This window comes from Dermacentor albipictus, chromosome 1 (assembly GCF_038994185.2).
Source record: "Dermacentor albipictus isolate Rhodes 1998 colony chromosome 1, USDA_Dalb.pri_finalv2, whole genome shotgun sequence".
Lineage (NCBI taxonomy): Eukaryota > Metazoa > Arthropoda > Arachnida > Ixodida > Ixodidae > Dermacentor > Dermacentor albipictus.
Window position 1 is genome coordinate 159792903 of NC_091821.1, and position 16905 is coordinate 159809807.

Consider the following 16905-nt stretch of genomic DNA (forward strand, 5'->3'; position numbering starts at 1 on the left):
TGTTCTTTTTAAGTCAAGTGCATCAGTGTAGGTAGTGTCGACACATTGCAGAATGTCACTAGTGGCTTGTCCAATATTTCTTGCACGAACCTACACATGTTGCATTTAGGTGCAAATGCCATTCGCATACCTGTCGCAGGGTGTCTAGTGACCTGGAAAACCTGGAAAAGTAAAGTAAATTCTGGTCACGTGGAAAAGTTGAACATTCATAGGGATATTTTTTTTAAAAATTAAGTAAGGACATGGAGAATGTTCAAGTATAAATTCCCAAAGTTGCAAATGCATGTAGGGCCATTAGCTTGCAATGTCTTTTGGCTCCTTGCGGCACTGCAAGTCAGCTTTTCTGCAAATATTTCGGTCCCCAATTGCCATATCAAAGAAACTTATTACCGTATTTACACGATTGTTAGTCGACTCGAAGGTAAGTCGACCCCCCCATGTCGCGTGAAAGGAAAAAAAAAGGAAGAGCGTTTCCAGGGCGCATTCAATATCGAAAATTTATTAGTAGCTGACGTGGTCACTGGACTACTCTTCTTCATTAGTGCTGCCATCGTCATCGCTTCTACGGTCACACAGCGTGTCGTCGTCCAGCGAAATTCCACACTTGGCAAACGAAAGCACCACAATATCTTGTGGAGAAGCAGCCCACGCCGAATGCACCCAACCACACGCAGCCGTCAGGGAGGCTCTTTTGACAGGCCCGGTTGGCGTAAGTTCGCGGTCTTCTGCCGCCAGCCACTCGTATTACTCACGGCAGAGCAGGCCCTTAAAAGGCGAAGATCTGGGCTTGTTTCATGACCATGTCGCACTTCACTGGCAGGGACCGATAACGCATTTCAGTTACGTACGCTGCAAGCTTGGCCTACAGCTCCAGAAAGTGTCCAGACTTCGGCATATGGGAAATTCCTCACTTGCCGTCACAGGTGAAAATTTCGCTTCGCTGCAGTCGCCTCTCTGGCACCACCCGTCCAGAAACATCGCACTTGCGGCCTGCTGCGCAGTGATTTTTTTCTTCAGCGTAAAGGATGGCAGCCCTCTTGAACGCTGCTGTGAATGAGTGCCGAATGATTAGTGGGCCTGGAGCGCTCATAACGACTGAGGAAGCATGGAAGTAGCACGTAGCCGGCAGTCAAGTCGAACGCGTCAAACCACTGTCTTTGGTCATACTATAGAGAAAGCTAAGCGCAACAGGGAAAAAGAAACCCGTGACCCATGAGCGGTGTCTGCTCTTCCATGAACTACCAATACTCCCTGCATGCACCGCCGTCCTGAGGGTGCCGCTGCGAATTGAACAGCGGCAATTCCATTAAATGTCGAAACCCCCCCCATGAGTGTTGCGCGCACTGTAAAACTCTAAAAAATGTTGAAAAACCCTTCCAAAAAGCGAACAAACACACAGAATCGCAAAAAGCTACGGGTAGGGCCAATGAGCAAACATAAAATTGTAACTAAGTTGTAGCTTTCGTTGGTCTTGCTTTTTTGGAGGTGCCATGTTTTGGTTTCAATTGTAAGTCGACCCCCCCACTTCAGATTTTGCAAATTAAAAAAAAAGGGGTTGACATACAATCGTGTAAATATGGTAGTAAATTATGTGCAGTACTGGGAAGACAGCGCAACCTTAATACAATACTTTTAACTAGCTGGGCTTTCCGTGAAGTGGAGCATCTTGTATGTTGGTGAAGCATATTGAATGTGGCAGGGGGAAGGCTGACACATAGTGCGTGCCAACGACAGACCGAGCAGATTTCTCTTTTTTTCCTTTCTTATTTTTTTCTCCCTGTGGTAGGGCTGACGCTGCGTTGTGGTTTTGTAGTAAGCAATAAAAACATGCTGTTATTGCAGCCAGTTTTCATAAGCGTGAAAAATCTAATGGTTTGTGCTCTCATGCACAGGGTGTGGCAACAGGCAGGGCTTGTACCAAAGCTTTTTTATCAAATCAAATTATTTTTGTTTATGGCTACTGATATTAGATGCCAAAATGTCTATTAAAAAAAACCCAAACCTGTCCCAAATGTGCATTTTGATTTGTCACTGACAAATTACCCATGAAACGTTTCTTCATGAGCAATTTTTCTTGTACACCATGACTCTCGTCTTAATGTGAAATTAAAGTTATGCCCAGGCAGGCAATACTTATTATTTTTTTTCTTGCAAAAGATATTTTAGAAATGCCTTCGTGTAGTAATAGGGCAGAATTGTAGAAATATAAGAGCATTAAGTTTTGATGGCTAGGGTGTTTGGCATTGAGTAATCTTTCTGGATTCGTACTATTTGGGATTAAATTCTATCTGCAATCGACAGGCAAGTTCTCTTCTCAAGTGCAAAGCTATCATCAGTGCTTACTGACTTTTTTGATGACCTTTTGCACAATTTCATTAAGTTATATTGCTATGTGAGTAGTCTTTGTATGCAGCTGCTGTCCTATTCTCAGACTTCCTCAACGTGTGATCACGTGTTTCACAGAGCTCAAGTGAGGTTTCACTTGATCTATAGATGCTATCTGTTTGTATCGTGTTGCAAGTGATAGTGTAGCCACATAATGTTAACCCTTTAAGAGTCATCGCCATATGGACATGTGCAGTGGCAAAAACAAATCCAAAATGGTCACAATCGTACATGTATGGCAGCGACTGAAAGCATAAGAAAATGTGCCTTTTCGGAACAACGCCTCGCGTTGCTCCCAAACACTGCAAGCTTTCGTAACTTCTTGAAAAAAATCTTATTGTGTCGCTGCTCTTTGGCTTTAGTGAAAACGATTTTTTGCTTCGCTCTGTGGTGTTTGCCGCTGTGCTTGCTCAGAATTATTTCCACTTTGCCTAGCTTAATGCCGCATGCTCATGGCTGCGTTGTGTGGTCTCAAACGTGCCCTTGGGACAAAGGAACGACGACACAGTAGTGCGAACAATCACAAGGGCATTTATTGCACCTTTCATATACTAATGCCATCTAGCTGAATTGTTATCCACAGAACATGCCGGTCGACGTGCGACAAATCTCGGAAGTCCTACTCACCGTGACTGAATATAGAGTGAATACGTTCATCTCGTGCTGGACACCAATGCCTCGTCGTTCGCGTGTACAGTCATGCGAACTGTGGTGCGTTTGAATGATCGTGTTCGACCATCCCAGTGTTCCACTCTGAAGTCTTGCAAGCCAGTCACCCAGAGCGTGCCAAGAGGTGCGCACGCTCTGCCGGCACCCCAAGCGAAAGAGGAAGATGCTGCTTCCATGAGCGTTCCAGTAAACCCACCGTAAGTTGGCGTTAGTAGTGCAACACTCACATCGTATCTTGTACTAATCTGCAACTACACTGACTGCCGCCGGCGCTCAGCTACATGGAGAAGCCAGATTACGGGAGATATGAGCGTCATGCAGGGAAAAAACATAGGGGGGCACAAGAGTGTCGAGTGTCCCCACGTCTCCCCCAACCTTAAATCACTATATACTGTGGCAAAAACACGCTACACGGTATAACATCGACGCATGCTTCGCAAACAGGGGATACAAATGGCTGCGGCCACACCGAGGAAATGTCCATGCACTCTTGCCCATAACATGTGTGCTGGTGTTGTCTCTGTCGTTCACCGCTGGTGTCCGCTGCTCGCTGCAGCAATGCTGTAGGTGGTGTGTCTGCAGACTCGATGGCACACCTTCTGGCCAGGATTTCGGAACCAGCCATTTGCTAATCAGCCCAAGCAAGCATCGTTCGCACGGCCTGCCGAGAGGGCCGCTGGTGATGCCGGCACTTGTCCCTGTTGCCGAAGTTTGTGAGCCAGCAAAAGAGGCCACTGTGCCGAACGTGCTACAGGCATCTCCATTGCCTGGGGTGGCTTGATCAAATACTGGGGCAGTAACACAGATGATGTGCAGGTGACAGCAAACGAGGGGGGACTCTGCTTGTGCTGCGTACACTCGGCAAACACTGAAGTATTCAAGGCTGAGGAATTCTGCATGCGCAATGGCCCACGTGGTACAATGTTTAATTCATCTTGCAAAATTTCGGGTGGCTATTCCATTGCTACGTTCACGTGAATAAAACTTGATCGCATTCTTAAGCCGAACGAGTAATTTCAATTCGTTTGAGGATAAATAGAATGAGGGAAACAAAGTGTGACACCTCAACGCCATAATCGATCAGGACGTGTCCCTCCATGTGTGACGGGCAGCTCCGAAATGCCTTGGGCCTGTTGGGCCTGTTGAGTCCAAAAACATCTAAAATGGGTGCAGAACAGGCAACCAGGAGGATACTGTAGTGTTTCTGCGACGAACGACACCGTCTTGAACATGAACGGGAATGAACTCCTGCCTTTATTGCTCCGTAGTATAATACAGTTAAACCTGGATATAACGAAGTTGACAAAAGCTCGCAATTTTTCGTTACATGCAGGTTTTCGTTACATGCAGGTTTCGCGTGAAGGCTCGTACGAATGATGCAGAAACGAAACCAAATAGCTCAACATATCCGCGAAGGTGAACTCACCCTTCAAGCATTTATTTTACACCAAAAAACTGCGTAATTTGCGCTTGCTTCTTCGGTACAAGTGACGGCACAACACGCCGCTCCAAAGAAGCTAAATCGTGTAGAGCTCCTTCATCGTCGAGCGAGCCGACGAAACGGCGCATAACGTCCATTGCGTTCATCACCTCCTTTGCAGAAGGCACGTCACACGGATCTGCCTCACAGGCACCATCATCACCGCCATCGGGATTTTGCACGCTTTCAGCTACTGCTGCATCAGACATTTCTTCTGTATCCACGGCGGCGTTGTCGGCAAACAAAAAGTCAGTCAGTTCAACGTCGTCGGGTACACCACCGTTAGGGCATAGCTCGTTCCACGCTTCGGCCACATCGGACGGAGTAGAAAGGTCTTCCTCCTCTTCCTCGTCGGCACCAGCCCGTGCGTTTTTGGCTATTCCGGCCTTTAAAAAGCAATTCGCGATAACTTCTGCCCTGACCTCTTGCCAGGAGGCAGCAAGCATCTCGACTGCTTGATAAATGTCGATCTTCATCTCCCATTCCAGACGGATGTCGAGAAGTATCTTCTGGATTAGTCGGCGCCGGTAACAGCATTTAAAACTGTTAATGACCCCTTTGTCCAGGGGCTGTATTAGAGACGTGCAGTTGGCCGGGAAGTAATGCAGTTCGATGTTCGACAGCTGCAGGCCCTCGACGTGGTGCGCCGAGCAATTGTCCAGCAGTAGGCAAACTTGACGGCCTTGCCGCTTGACGTCCTGGTTAAATTCCTTCAACCACTCAGAAAATATTGGCCGAGTCATCCAAGCTTTGGAATTCGCCACATACTTCACGGGCATACGCTTCGTCCCCTTAAAACACCTGGGACGGGCACTTTTGCCGACAACTAGCGGGACTCGCTTGTCTGTGCCGTCGAGGTTGGCACACAGCAGAATCGTTATGCGGAGCTTGCTCTGCTTTCCACCGCGGCAGTCATCGCCTTTTAACGCTAGCGTGCGGCCCGGAAGCATCTGATAAAATAGAGCCGTCTCGTCGGCATTGTAGACATCAGCCGCCTCGAAGCGACTCAGGATTCCAGGCAGCTCGTCAGCCACCCACGAAGCAGCAGCATCGCTGTCTGCGGAGGCAGATTCGCCGCTGATTACTCTTCCGACGACACCATGCCGGCTCTTAAATCCCTGCAGCCACCCGTTGCTTGCCTTGAAATCATCATGGCCCAAGATACACGCAAAATCCTTTGCCTTCTGTTGCAAGATCGCACCACTTATGGGTACATTTCTGGCTCTCGTGTCCAAAAACCATGTGAACACTGCCTTGTCCACATCAGTGTATGTGGACAGCTTCAGTCTTTTTTTCTTCGAGCTTGTTCCTGACTCCACTGCGTTTCTGATGCTGTGTTCCGCACTCAAAATCGTTGATAATGTGCTCGCTGGAATGCTGAAACGGGCGGCAACGTCCTTCTTCTTCTCGCCCGCGGAGACAGCATTTAAAATTGCGAGTTTGTCTTCAAAAGACAGAACTTTTCGCTTTCTGGCAGCAGAACTCATCACGACCAACCGACGACGTAGTTAGAAGCGGAGACGCACGACTACACGCCGACAGGCAGGCCTAGCACCTCCAAAACAAGTCGGACAAACCAGTACCAGGGCACAGTTGACACACGCACACATGCAGAACGCAGGACAACACTCAAAATGGCAAATGCAACGCATCCATAGAGAAAGAAAAAAAAGTGACGCATGTCGTTCGTCATGGAGTGTCGTTCGTCATCGTCCCTCTCCCTTCCCGCGCCCTGGCAATGAAAGAACCGGCTATCAGCGTTGCTTTTCAAGTGAATTCTTACACATAAGTGCGTCTAAGCCGTTGAAACAAATAAAAATCACTAAATAAGAACGCTTGTCCTCAAATCTATACGAAACAAAATAAATCTGAAAGAGAAATCAGCTGCCGATACCAATGCCACCTGGCGTCACGCTAGACAAGCAAAGCCTGAAAAGACTGCTACGTTAGGCACGGAGCGGCGCTAGTTGCCGCCATCATCATCATCATCGCTAACTTTGCTCGGTCGCGGCAATCCCTGGCGATCGCGTAGCTGCTGGCTCCTTACAATATTAATATTCAATAATCTAGAGCATTTCTTCGGCCGAATTTTCCTTAAAAGTGCAAAAAGTAATGACTGATCAGCTTTGGGAGTTCGTTACATCAAGGCTAACTGCCGCAACGCGTTCGTTACATCAAGGTCGAAAATACATGAGCTTCAATGGGGGCAGCGTTGGGGAATTCAAAAACTTCGTTAAATCCAGGAATTCGTTACATATAGGTTCGTTACATCCAGGTTTAACTGTATATACATATGTGTGCATGTCACGCATGCGCAGGGCATTGCATCAAGGGCCATGGCATGACAAGAACTAAACGCGATAACACAGCAACGATTATGTCACATTTCCCCTCTTCCAACAAAATAGTCAAACCTCGATATATCGAACACGGATATAACGAATTATTGCGTATATCGAACACTTTCTATATCATGTGGAAAATCGCATGCATTTTTAATTTTTTATTTCGAACGGGGCCGGATGTAAAATGGATATATCGAACTCCGCCGCCCCAGACCAAGTGCGCTCTGTTGACAGGAGGCGAGCTTTCCCGCAACACTCTCAAAGATTGCGGCGGCGCAATGGACGTTCCAGACTGCTGCGTACGACAGCTCCCACATCGGTTGCGCCGAGGGCGCCATTTGAACGTAGTGGCGTACACACGCGGCGGCTTGGAGCCAGCCACGGCGAGTCTCGAGGGCGCGCGCTTCTTTAAAGCGCGCTGTTGGAACCTCAGTGCTGACGCCCATTATTGCAACTGGGTCGCAAGCCCCAAGGGTAGCGTTGGCCTGGCGGCCTGGGGCACAACTGGAAGCATCCGAAGGTCCTGGCAAAGCATGAGTCGACTGCTAACAGAACAACTTGTTTATTCTAGCATCGCAAAAGAGCGGCCAGTCAGGTCGACCGAAGTGGCGAGACGGGAGAGCACGTTACTCAACAGAAGAAATCAGAGCCTCTCTCCTGGCGTCCGAGGGCAGCTGCTCTTATACTCTCGGAGTTGAGGGTAAGAGGGAAGGTCACGGGACTAGGTCACGTGACGGTGGGGCACAGACACGCTGAGAGACACGTTGGGACAAGGAGGTGACGCATCAACCGGGCCGGCGCCGGTCAGACCTCCTCGCTTCACATTGGGGGAGCTCCTCTCCCCGGCTGCCGCGCTTTGACAAGCGTTGGCACACACACACACATGCACACACGAAGACACGTGGCACTGAAACATGCCGAGACGCGCTCGGCGGGGATGCGTCGCGGCCGCTCCGAACGGGCCAAAATGTCCGCCGCTTTGAACGAAGCCCCGGCGTCCGTTGAATCCGCGCCGGCTATACCGCGTGTCGTAGGTACAGAGGCTAGAAGGTTTTCCTAGTGTCGTGAACGGCCGCCATTTCAAGGGGCCCCTGTGAAACCAGTTTGGATGCACTGCGTAGGTGGCGCTGCAGCTACCAGGCGAGTTTTGGCCGCGCTGTTCTAGGCGCGCCGTTCGCCCAGCCAGTTGGCAAGTGCGCGCGGGCTGGGATTTGTGTGTGATTTGTTTGTGCCTCTAGATGCACGTGTAATAATGCCGACAAAAAAGGTCACAAGTGTTTCGTGCCGCTCTGCAAAGGTGGCTACAAGTCGTCGAAATAAAAAGTGTCTTTCCGCGCCCCGTCCGACCGATATCGGTCGCAAGAATGGGCTCGAAACATAACGCGAGATGACAAGGCTCTCGACGAAACCTGTGTCGTGTGCTCAAGGCATTTCAACGAACGCTACGTTCAAAGCACGAGATAAATTGCTACTTTGTCCCGGCTGTTAGATTGAGCCTCTCTCACCTGGCCAACATACACAGTATGGAAAAGCGTACTTCTCGAAACTCTGCACTGTGACGACGTCCGATATGCAATACTTGCCTACGATGCAAATACTCAAGAAAGCTTATCTTGAACCAGTTCAGCTGGCAGCATAAGAAACGACTAACGACTTTGAAACAAATAACTGCAAGGAAGCGAAAATCCCTTGACTTATTCCCCCCCCAAAAAAGAAACTTTCAGCAAGACCGTCTAAGACCTCCGGGCACTCACGAAGTCCATCCCAACTATTGTGCTGGAGGAGAAAATCGGAGGCCTTCCTCCAAAGCAGCGCCTTGGTGTGAAGGCATGTTTCGAGGCAGCTTGCAGAACGTCAACCCGGGGCATGCGGTTCAATCAGCTGTGGGTGTTAGAATGTATCCTCATGCGGATGAGGAGCCCACAGCTCCTGATCCGCATTTGCAAAGGGACAACGTCTGAAACATTGACACGACAGAACGGTTTGTAAAACTAATGGAAAGACTAATTTTTATAATGTCGTCTAGAATCCCATCAAAAGGCCTTCGTGCTGATTCAAGAAGTGCACAGTTTTTGAATTATTTTATTGTTTTTCTCAATGAACGGGAAGAATATGCTGCACAACATGGTGGCGGCTTTTTAAGTGCAGGAACTGCCCTTGGGCTGCGTGTAACTCTGCAAAGCACTGCCGCTAGTAAAATACCTAACCACGTCCCTGCAATACAAGTACTTGTTGACCGCAAACCTAAGCCAAGACAGGATGGAGAATGTATTTGGTATTGCGTGCCAGTGCTTCGGTTGCAATGATCATCCAATAGTGGGGCAGTTTTTGATAATTATCAACAACCTGGCTTTCTACAGCCTCGCAAATCCTCCAAAAGGAGCAAAAGTACCTGCAGAAGTAGTGACTGCCCTCTTGCAACCATCTCATGTCCCCAAAGAAAAAAATGCGCGAATAACTGAACTTGTCGATAATTTACGGAAACTTGGCTTCTGCTGCATGCAGAGTTGCTCGAGGAGCACAGCAGCCTGAGCGATCCTCAGGGCTGTGTAGACAAAAAAAAAAAGTGACAGCAGACTAATTTTTTTATGTAGCTGGGTATGTTGTAAGAAAAATCCTTAAAAGATTTCCTTGCCCTCAATGTTCAACTTGTTTCAGCACTTTGTCTTTGCAAGCCGAGTCAAACAACAATGCCTCGCTTACTCGAAATGTTGACCATGGAGGCTTAGTTTATCCATCAAGGCCAATTGAACAGCTCATAGCAAAGCTTGAGGACGCATTTACGGTGTTTTTCAATCGCAATAAGCTACACGCAGATAGCATGGTCAGCTTTCTGCATTTTCTTCAGGGACATGAGCTTCAAGGTGTGAGCTGCAAGGAGCATGGACGTCGAATTACGACAGAAGTGATGAAGTTTTACGCCTTGACTAGGATTCATTTTCCTGTAAAGTCAGTAAACAAAGAGCGCAGCGATAAAAGAAAAAGCACCTGAAAATGAGGCGCTGTCGGTAGCCTCGCACAGGGCACTTCCCACAAGGAAAGGCATTAGTATATTGTTGCCATGGAACCTTGTGTAATAAAGACATTCCGGCCTGCAATTTGTCCCGCTTCATTTTCTTGTTTCGGTATCATGTACGAGATGTGTTCCTACGCTTCTTTACGGCGCAGTAGGTCGGGCCCGATGTGACGCTTGCATTTGCTCCTGCCGCGGCACGCTCTCGGCGTTACAGCTAGTCCGTGTCGAATCTAAATGACAAGAGAACCTATGCCAGAGTTTGCACTGTCTTTAGCACTTCAACGCCTTGTCAAAGCAGTGACAGCAGCACACACACGATCAACCGACTGAACCAGAGAGCACTACACCCATGAGGGCTTCTTGCGCCTGCCCGCGCGCCAGCGGGCGGTAGCGCCATCTGCCTTGCGCATAGCAAGTTATTTCAGCTGCGCCGGCTCAGTCGTGACACTAGGAAAACCTTCTAGCCTCTATATCGTAGGCGAAACGTAACAGACCGCCCCACCGGGGGAAGGAGATCCCGATGGTCAGGGGACTGCATCCGCTGTCCGGAGGGATGTCGCTCGATGATGATCATAACCGAAGTCGGTCGTCCCTCGGCGTTTCTTGAGCGCAGCGCACCGAGAAGGCCTCGTTCTCACGTTCAGGTTCACACAGGACACTGCAAAGTGACTTCGGGAGAGTTGCCATTTTTGTTCTCGTTCCCAGCAAGCGTTAGAACTGCGCCGAAACTCAGCCGCTCAGTCAGCAAGCACGGCAGAACCCTCACTAAGCCATGCCAGGCTCTTTCCCCTTTTATACTACTGCCTAGTTCCTTACAGTAGTCTAGCAGCACTCAGAACACGTCCACAAATCGGAAAATTGCACTAGAAAGCACATCATCACTTTGAAACACTACACAAAAGCAATATGTTAAAAATCCTGCCTCAGGATGAAAAACATCAATAACAAACAATTTTGAGGCTGATTCCCACGTTAGGGGCTTCGACTTAAGCCATCGGCGTTACCGTTGAGACTCCCCTTTTTGTAACGCACCTCAAAGGAATATTGTTGCAAAGCGAGGCTCCAGCGCAGGAGGCGGCCATTTGTGGAACAGATGGTCTGCAGCCATTGGAGAGGGCAGTGATCCGTCTCGAAACATGCGAAGCGGAGATCGCAGCGAGCGACCGTACACTAGCTCAGCTGGCAAAAACCCCGTAGCCTCATGCGGCGCGGTCCGTAATGCAAACATCGCCCCAGGCAGACACAGCTCCCAGTCAGTTTGATGTTCAAAACACAATGCTCTCAACACGCGCTTCATGACTGAGTGGAGCTTCTCAACGGAATTCGACTGGGGGTGGTGCACTGAGCTGTGTAGCAGCTTTACCCCGCACCTTTCGAGAAAGGTTGTCGTCAAAGCGCTAGTAAACACTGTGCCCTGATCTGATTGGATTTCCGCAGGAAAACCAACTCGCGCAAATATGGACAGTAGTGCATTGACTATCTCAACTGAGCTGAGTTCTTTAAGCGGCACTGCTTCAGGGAACTTTGTCGCTGGGCAGATCACAGTCAAAATGTGTCTGTACGCCGTGGCTGTTACCGGCAGAGGTCCCACTGTATCAATAACGAGCCGTCTAAAAGGCTCCGTAATGATAGGTACCAACTTCAACGGCGCCCTCGATTTGTCCCCTGGTTTGCCCACCCGCTGACAGGTGTCGCATGTCTTCAGAAAGCGGTCTGCGTCCCGAAAACACCCTGGCCAATAGTACTCTTGCAAGAGACGGTCCTTAGTTTTCTTTACTCCTAAGTGTCCGGACCACGAACCCCCATGTGACAAGCGCAACAGATCCTGACGATAGCATTGAGGCACGATCAGCTGATCGAACTCCACTCCCCTGCGGTCTAGATACTTCCGGTACAGGACCCCACCTCTTTCCACAAAGCGAGCATTTTTCTTGGCGATACCTTCCTTGACAATGCAGCGTATGTTTTCTAGGCTGCCATCCTTCTTTTGCTCGGCTATCAAAGCCGCACGGCTGACTTTTAGCAACCTATTAAGTCCGTCTGACGTAGGCGTGATGAGCAAGTCTGCAGATAGCTCTTCTAACTTTCCCGCATCGGGAATTTCCTCTCCAGTATCTGGTGCCTTTAACGCTACAGGCTCAATTTTATTCAGTTTGGGCGTGCTCTGAATATCAGCCTGCTGCGCCTCTGACCCTTTCTCATTGTTCGACAACGTCGGCCCCGCAACTACCGCCTTTGCAGCGAGCTCCCGAACCTTCGATCTGGTTAAGGCCTGAACGCTAGCCTCACCAAACAAAAGCCCCTTCTCGCGCAGGAGGTGATCGGACCTGTTCGAAAATAGGTACGGGTACTGGGGGGGGCAGCATAGATGACACTGCCGCCTCCGTCTCAAGTGCTCCGAAAGGTCCTTCAATAAGCACTTTTGCTACGGGCAGACACACGCTATGAGCTTCCACGGCTTGCTTGATCCATGCGCACTCGCCCGTGAACATATCGGGTTCTACGTAATGAAATAGAACTGGACAAGTAGTATTTTCTTTCATTTTATAATACAGTCGAACACGGATATATCGAACTCGAAGGGGATTGCGAATTAGTTCGATATATCAAAAATTTGATATAAAAAATACAGGCCCAGAGACTTTACCTGTGGTGGACGATGACCTACCGATCGGCGCATTCAAGAATGACAACTATTTCCGCTTACACGGCAGAACGTAATGCTTTATTTGCGTGAAAAAAAATCGCTTATGTTGGTCTGCTTCTTTGCCTTGCAAATGAAATTAAAGACGCCAACCTCGATCTTATCGAGGCTGTTCAGGTGCGAAAGCCCGGTTCCCTCCATGTCGCCGCAACAACGGCGAATCAAGCTGAACGCTGCCGCCATTTCAGCGGCGGAGTACGAGCATGTAGCCGCGGCCTCGTCCGGACGATCTTCGTCGCCTTGGAGCTGTCAGCCTGGGTCCCTCCGGCTGCAGCTACAATATCCTCGTCGGCGAGGCTCGCAACAGCCTGAACATTGCTGTCAACATTCACATAATCGTCAGCAGACACTTCGGCTGGAACGGCAGCCGGGAAAAGGGACAACTCGCGAAACGCGTCGTCCATGCACTCGTTGTCGCCGTCGCCTTCTTCGCAGGTTTCAGGAAGTTCGGCTGTCACGAGGCCTGCCTTCCGGAAGCAGTTGGCCACAGTATCCTGCTTCACGTCTCTCCAGGCGCCCGTCATCATTTGAATGGCCCCCAGCAGGTCAACCTTAAGCTCGGTGCCCATGCGGATGTTCACCAAAAGCCTATCAATGAGTCGCCTCCTGTAGCCGACTTTGAACGACTTAATGATGCCCCGGTCGAGCGGCTGCAACTTTGCTGTCGTGTTCGCCGGCAGAAACTTGAGCGCGATGTTTTCGAGCTTGCAGGTGGTGTGATGGGCCGAGCAGTTATCGACGAGGAGGCAAGCGTGACGCCCCGATTTGCCCAGTTCGGCGTCCCACGCTTGCAGCCATTCTGTGAACAGCTGACGCGTCATCCACGCCTTCTTATTGAAGGCGTAGCGAACGGGGAGCTGCTTACAGTTTTTGAAGCAGCGCGGTGCCCTTGCTTTGCCAATCACAAAGGGCTGGAGCTTTTGAGAGCCATCCATGTTAGCAGCGAGCAGAACGCTCACGCGGACTTTGCTCATCTTGCCCCCGTGACACGTGCTGCCCCGGACGTCGAGCGTCTTGCTGGGCAGCATCTGCCAAAACAACCCGGTCTCGTCGGCGTTGAAGATTTCCGCGGATGAAAACTTCGCGCAAATTTCCGGCCATTCCTTCGAAATCCACTGCTGGATATCCTGGCTGACGACGGCTCCGCTTTCGCCAGAAATGGTTTTGCCAACTATCTTATGGTGGTTCTTAAACCTCTGCAGCCACCCTGTGTTGTTGGCAAAGTTGTCATCACCGAGTGCAGGGGCAAACCATTTGGCTTTAGCCATTAGCATTGGGCCATCCACCGGAATGTTCTTAGCCCACACCTCTAAAAACCACGCATAGAGGGCCTTTTCAACTTTCTCGTGGGCAGGAGCGCGCACACGACAAGCTCCCGACGTTCGTAACTCCACCGCTTTCAACTTTATGTCCGCCTTGTTTTTTTAACAAGGTGCTTAGAGTGCTCCGAGGAATCCCGAAGTCGTCTGCCACCGTCGCACTTTTCTCGCCCGCCTCAACACGCTGAATGGCTTTCAGCTTTGTCGCAAAGTCCAGGTTCTTGCGCTTCTTGACGCTGCTTGTGCTTGCTGCGGCCATTATTTCCGCGTCAGCTCACCACGATCCAGTCACACGTGTCGTGAGACGCAGGCAAAACAATAATGAACATGAAACACAAGAACGCGCACAAAACACAAGAATTCACGTGCGCAGCCACCGCCAACAAAGCGCTCGCGATGGCCACCTCCGAGGGCGACAGCAACGTACGAAAGGCACGAGCTGTGGTTGGCTGAGCAAAACTCGTGAAAAAGCAACAAGAAAAAAAAAAGGCAAAAGGTGGAGGCCACCGCCGCCTTTGTTCCTGGCTACCTTTTTCGAGCCGATCACTATGGTTACGCGGGGGAAGGATGAGAGACATTGGGAGAGAGAAAAATAAAAGCAGTTCCGCAAGCAGGGTGTTGCCGCAAGTCGGAGAGCGTGCGCAGCGGGAGTACCGCCTGAGCCTCCCTCCCTCTCGCTCTCACATTTTCCGAGCCTTTCGGGGGAGGCGCGGAGCACGCGGGTGCAGCGAGTGCCGAGATCGCGCGGCGTTCTATATATCCAATGGCGGGTAAAAATATTGTTCGATATAAACGTACGAATTTCTATACTTTTACACAGAATTTTCAAGGGGATAATTTACGAATTCGATACAGACAATAATTCGATATATGTGGGTTCGATATATCCGTGTTCGACTGTATATATACATATGTGTGCATGTCACGCATGCACAGGGCATCGCATCACGGGCCGTGGCATGACAAGAACTAAACACGATAACACAGCAACGATTATGCCACAGATACGTCAGCTCTGGGAGGTTGTCCTACCCTGCTCGGTGCTCGCAGCATCTGAGTGGACGGCATCCATTGTCCCAGACAGTGTCAGAGGGAGTGCCCGATGCCAGACCGCATTGAAGCCTGTAGCAGTACCCGTGGCCTGTGGCCTCCCAGCTCCTAAAGCCGCGACTCTCAGAGTCAATGAGGTAGAAAAGACCATTTACATGAGAAACTTAGACCACCCACAAGGCTTCCATACTCACTGTAGGCTTGCCAATGCTCCGCAGGAGCTGGGCCTCACTCTCCCAAGATGCAGACCATGTGGCCCTTGTATGACAAATATCTTCCAGCTTTGGAAAAGGCTTAGTACAGTCGAACCCAACTATATCGAACCCATTTACGTCAAATTATCCTGTATATCGAACAATTTCTGAACACTGTATAGTTACTATGAGTATATGTAGCAAAAATTATGCTTACATCGAACAAAAATTGCAGCGACTCCCAATATATCAAATATCAAGTGGTCGAAAAGTGCCCCCAGAAGTTGGCTTTCCCTTGCAGCGGTCAGGAAACCCGCCGACCCATCCCAAAAGTGGTTTAGCCTAGCAATGCGGCTCCATCCACCCGCTTTCCCAACCGTGACCATGCGCGCGTCAGGCGAGTCGACGACACCTCCCTGAAAAAAATTATCTTGGCCCTCCCGCAGCGCTTCCTCAGACAGCCAATCAGAGGCTCTTGTGCCCTCGTCGTGCAAGACTGTGCAAGTCCGAGTTGCCTCACTGCTTTTTTTGTTTGTTGTGTTTGCACCTTGAGGGCTTTCTCCAGCAGTGTTGCCAGCAGCGGGCGGTCACAATTTCCAAGAGCTGTGGTGGTGTCGTGACCACAGGAGAGCCTGAAAATGAAGACTACATTGCCGACATCGTACCAAACACAAGTGAAAGCGGGCACTATGAAGAAAGTGATGACAATCCTTTGCCCACATCCTCTGAGGCGATTTGTGCACACAAACTAGTCTGGCGTTTCTACGCGAATGTGGAAAGTTTCGGCTTCAGCTGCTCTGACGAATGTGGAGAAGTGTGTACTGTCACAGGGGCAGTGAAGTTGCTCAAGTGGAAGAAAAGACAGGACTATTTCATTCGAAACTAAGCTAGTTTCATCAATAAAGTGCCTTTGTAAATGGTAGGTGCATTTATGATGTCCAATTATTTAGCAGGCTTATATCGAATTATGCCCCATATCGAACTGATGGGCGTCCCCCCCCTTCGAGTTCGATATAGCAGGGTTCAACTGTATGTCAACAAGTTCGAACATGGACCAGCAACCATCTCCTCACTTTCAAAAAAGCACACTACTAACGCTAGCGATCGAAATCCATGCTAGGCCTACGTTTCTATGCAAGCTAAGGTTGTTTTTAACCGAGGAAAACTGTCAAAACTACTTGTGTGTCCCGGCCACGCAGTTCGATGGGGGCTAAATGTGAAAACACCCGTATACTTAGATTTAGGTGCATGTTAAAAAACCCCGAGTGGTCGAAATTTCCGGATTCCTCCTCTACGGTGTGCCTCATGACCAGAAAGGGATTTTGGCACTTAAAGCCCCATAATTTAGATCTACTTGTGTTTAAAAAGCAGTGCTGCAAATTTGAACCACAGAGACGAGAACAGCGTATAAGAAATGCATGGGGTTCGTATGTGCTGTACTCGTCCCTGTGGTTCAACTTTGCAGTGCTGCTTTTTAAACACCAGTATGATATTCCAAGTAGCCCCAAGAGCCCCACATTGAGCACCAGATGTGTGGGGTCTCCAATATGCCCTTGGGACAAAGGAACAACAACAAAGCAGTGCAAACAACCAAAAGTGAATTTATTACACCTTTAATGCGCTGATGCCTGCTAGCCAAATTACTACCAATAAAACGTGTCGATGGCCTCTGACAAATCGACGAATTATGACTCACCTTGATGGATAGCGAGCGAATATGTTTGGCCCCATGCTGGATACCAA

The 16905-nt window shown here is 49.5% G+C and overlaps 1 protein-coding gene across 6 annotated transcripts in view; it reads left to right on the top strand.

The window, feature by feature from the left end:
• Window positions 1-16905, top strand: part of Ge-1 (Enhancer of mRNA-decapping protein 4 homolog Ge-1) — a 214164-nt gene that overhangs the window by 133935 nt on the left and 63324 nt on the right. The window lies entirely within an intron of this gene.